Raw genomic sequence first — 4,908 nt, 5'->3', positions numbered from 1 at the left:
ATATTTCCTCTTGTGAGTATACTGTTCATCTTCTAAGAAGCACTGAACCATCCACATTTTAGTTTTCTTTCTTCTTAAACTTCATATGGTCTGTGAATTGTACCTTGGGTATTCCTAACTTCTGGGTTAAGATCCATTTATTAATGAGTGAATACCATGTGTGTTCTTTGTGACTGGGTAACTTCACTCAGGATATTTTCAAGTTCTATCCATTTGCCTGCGAATTTCATGAAGCAATTGTTTTTAAAAACTAAGTAGTGCTCCATTGTGTAAATGAACCACATTTTCTGTATTCATTCCTCTGTTGGAAGACATCTGCGTTCTTTCCAGCTTCTGGTATTATAAACATGGCTGCTATCAACATAGTGGAGCATGTGTCCTTATTACATGTTGGAGCATCTTCTGTATATAGGGCCAGGGGTGGGTGTGAGTCTAATCAAACAAGCGAAGATCTGTGTTACAAGAATTTCAAGTCTCTGAAGAAAGAAATTGAAGAAGACCTCAGAAGATGGAAAAATCTTCCATGCTCATGGATTGGCAGGATTACTATAGTAAAATGGTCATCTTGCTGAAAGCAATCTACAGATTCAATGCAATGCCCATCACAATTCCAACTCAATTCTTCCTAGAATTAGAAAGAGCAATTCTCAAATTCATTTGAAATAACAACAACAACAACAACAAAAACCCAGAATAGTAAAAACTATTCTCAACAATAAAAGAACTTCTGAGGGAAATCACCATCCCTGTCCTCAAACTATACTACAGAACAATCATGATAAAAACTGCATGGTTTTGGTACAGTGACAGGCAAGTAGATCAGTGTAATAGAATTGAAGACCCAGAAATGAACCCACAAACCTATGGTCACTTGATCTTTGACAAAGAGGCTAAAACCATCCAGTGAGAAAAAGACAGCATTTTCAACAAATGGTGGTGGATCAACTGGCAGTCAACATGTAGAAGAATGCAAATTGATCCATTCTTTCCTCCTTGTACAAAGCTCAAGACAAAGTGGATCAAGGACCTTCACATAAAACAGATACACTGAATCTAAAAGAAGAGAAAGTGCCTCGAACACATGGGCACATGGGAAAAAGTTCCTGAACAGGACACCAATGGCTTATGCCCTGAGATCAAGAATTGACAAATGGGACCTCATAAAATTGCAAAGCTTCTCTAAGGCAATGGACACTGTCAATAGGACAAAATGGCAACCAACAGATTGAGAAAAGATATTTACCAATCCTACATCTAATAGAGGGCTAATATCCAAAATATACAAAGAACTCAAGAGCTTAGACTCTGGAGAACCCAATAGGCCTATTAAAAATTGGGGTACAGAGCTAAACAGAGAATTCTCAACTGAGGAAACTTGAATGGCTGAGAAACGCCTAAAGAAATGTCCAATATCCTTAGTCATCAAGGAAATACAAATCAAAACAACCCTGAGATTCCACCTCACACCAGTCAGAATGGCTAACATCAAAAACTCATGTGACAGCAGATGCTGGGGAGGATGTGGAGACAGGAAAACACTTCCTTATTGCTGATGGGATTGCAGGCTGGCACCACCACTCTGGAAATCAGTTTGGCAGTTCCTCAGAAAATTGGACAAAATATTACCTGAGGACCCGGCATTTGTGTTTCTTAAGCAGGATTCCTGGAAAGTCCTCTGAGAGGCAAACAGGAAGAATTCACTATCAAGCCAGGCTTGAGAACAAAATGAAGGAGACCATGAGAGCCCTAGAACAGGCAGTAAAGGCAAGTGTCTGGACTAAGAACACAAACTTGCTATGAAAAACCTCAAGTGATTTGCTTTACTTTGGAGGACTTCCTGCCTATTGAGGTTAATACCATTTTAAGTGTCCATATGCCATGTGTCATAGCTGTTACTTCTACAGCCTATTCAAGGGTACAGAGCTTGTGTGGAGCAGAAAGGGGCCTGTTATATAGGATGAAGCCAGGGGTGTAGGTATATAAAAACACACTGTATATGGAGAATGTTCAATACATTGAAAATTAGTATTAATTATTGATTTATATAAAATATGGGAAAGTAGTCTTTGCTTTTGTTTGTTTTGCCACTTAAGAAATTGGTACTTATAAATCCAACTTCTTCAAAGTTATAAATTGAATAGTATGATGCTTATAATTCTGCTAATGAATTTTTAATCACTCAAAATTAATGAGTAAATGAATACCCTAATGAAAGACTGCTAAGGAGTCATATTCATGGTTATAAATGACTTACTTTAAAATTTTTGATTCATTCAATTATGAAAATTATGCATGGAAATCTTCTAGCAATTTTATTAACAATATATAACACAGTAATCATACTTCTGGGGGTATGGGTGGTACAAAGTCTCACTTTATAGCCCAGGATGGATTGCAGCTCATTACATAAACAAGGCTGGACTTGGATCTGAGTCTATTCAATAGCTGCATCTTGATGTGTATTGGGTCACAGGCATGAGCTATCATGTCCAGCTCATTATTTTAATGGTAGTTTTTCGAGCAGTAATAACATGCTTTACCTTTGGTACTATTGGAAAGACATAGCTTGCCTAATCCACCTGTTCAAGTTTTTGGAAATATGATTTACTCAAAACTAAGAATTAAAACAGGACATTAAGCAGGGAGAAGAGGTGGGCACACATAGGAAGTTGGTGAAAGGAAGTAATGGATGTGTATGATCGATATACACTGAATAATTTTTTTAGTGAGTTATTTGTCTGGCAATGATAAAGTTGAAAAAAATCAGTTCAATGTGTTAAGGTTCTGAAAATATTTGGAAGAGATAAATTAAGAGATATCCTTTTAATGCCTAGTTATTTCTGTGGGTCCATGCTTCCAAAAATTTATAAATGCACAAATTATAAAATATTCTTAAACATTCCTTTCTATTTAATGCTCTAATTAAGAGGGGATCTATCCCTTCTTTATCCTTAGTTTCTGTCTAGTTGGTGGCACTTCTGAAATCCCCTATTAGTGAAAACCTAACCCTTCTCAAAATGGCTTTTTAAGTTCTCTTCAAACAACTATGGAGAAGTAAAATTACAGCATGCCTCAAGAGTTGTGAACATGTGGAAATGGTGAGACTTTGCTTAACAAAAAAAGAAGAACTGGATGAGAAAAGCAGTGAACATAGAGCTGCTCCCTTTGATTGGGGATCTCACTTGAGGGGAAGGTGGAACTGCTCCCTTAGCTTTGGGACTGCACTCTGAATTCTCATCAACAACTCCTGAAAAATAACTGTGTAACAAGGGTTATTGAATACTACCCGACTATAGGGTAGATTAAAGATACTTGGAGTGATCACCATTATAATACATTACAGATACTCTTTATTTCCCTCCAATCTGAAGGATTTACCAGACCAATCCTTCCACATTCCTCCTCCTCATTTGTGAATGCACGTTTTTTTCAAAACGTTTCCAGGGTTTGGAATAATATATTACTCTTATCTCACAACAACACCCCATTTTACCCAAAAAAACATATGAATGAGTGGCTTTCATAATCTTTAAGGAGAAACTTATTTTCATGATTATAGACAGACAGTTAATTTTCTGACCAAAACTCATTATTTTCATGCCATCATCCTGAAAGTTCATTGGTCAAGAATGCCACCCCTGCCTGCTTTTAACAATGTTAGAGAGGTATCATGCAAGATAGAAAAGAAGTTTATGTCTGTGCTAGGTTTTTTTTTTTTTTGGAGGGGGGAATAAATAATGTCCTGAAGCATAAGCTTCTGGTCATTTGTAGATTTATAAGTTGTCATTTTATTTAAATTTTATTTATTGTTTTTATCTACTTATTTATTTATTATTATTGAAAATTGATGTTTTCCACAAATTCATTCTGATTACAGTTTCCTCTTCTTCAACTTCTCCTAGATTCTCCCTACATCTCCACTCACTCAAACCCACATTCTTTCATTTCCTCTTTAGTTAGGATATAGAAAGGCATCTAAAAATAGTAATAATAAAATACTATAAAGTAAAAACAGAAAGTGAGAAAAGGACATAATATGAAAATTAACCAAGAGATATGCAAGAAGCACATATAGAAACCGAGACACACACATTCACACAGATAGAAAATACATAAAAACAAAATGAGAAAATGTAATATATAACCAAAATATCTGCAAGACAAAACGAAAACAAAAAATCCTTCAAAAATACCACTGAGTTCATTTTGTGTTGACTACCCACTGTTACCCAGAGGTGGTGACCTTAAATGCAATTTGTATCCTCTGTTGAAGACTCGACTGAAGAAATCTAATGTTTCCTTTGCAGCAATTGTTAATTGGAGATAGCTTCTGGGCTAGGGATAGGAGCTTGTGTTCCCTTCTCCTTTCTGCATAGGGACCCCACCTAGCTTAGATCTATGCAAGACTTGTGCATACTGCCACAGTCTGTGAGTTCACATGTGCACTAGGCCTTCAGCCTTGTTTTTGTTGTTGTTCTCCATTCCCATTGGCTTTTCCAATCTTTCCCATTCCTCTTCTGTAGAGTTACATGAGCCTCGTGGGAAGGGATTTGATAGAGACATTCCACTTAAGTCTAAGCATCCCAAGGTCTCTCATATTTTATCCCTAATAGCAAAGAGTAACTTTTCAATGAGTAGGAAAATTCCTTTTCCTTTTTCTGTGGCTGGGGCTCAAAGTCAGAGCCTTGCAAAAGCTAGAAAAGCTCTCTGAGACTGAATCAAGGGTCCAAGCTTTTGGGTTTTTGAGACTAGATTTTTAGAGTTTTGGCTGACCTCAAAGTCCTGCCTCTGTCTCCTGAGTTCTGAGTGCACAGGTTCCACATCTTGCAGGATTTATTTACTTTCAGATGTCTTTCTTTCTTTCTTTCTTTCTTTCTTTCTTTCTTTCTTTCTTTCTTTCTTTCTTTC

This window comes from Grammomys surdaster, unplaced genomic scaffold (assembly GCF_004785775.1).
Source record: "Grammomys surdaster isolate TR1022 unplaced genomic scaffold, NIH_TR_1.0 124192, whole genome shotgun sequence".
Lineage (NCBI taxonomy): Eukaryota > Metazoa > Chordata > Mammalia > Rodentia > Muridae > Grammomys > Grammomys surdaster.
The sequence above is the reverse complement of the archived record's forward strand: the minus strand, read 5'-3'. Positions refer to the sequence as shown.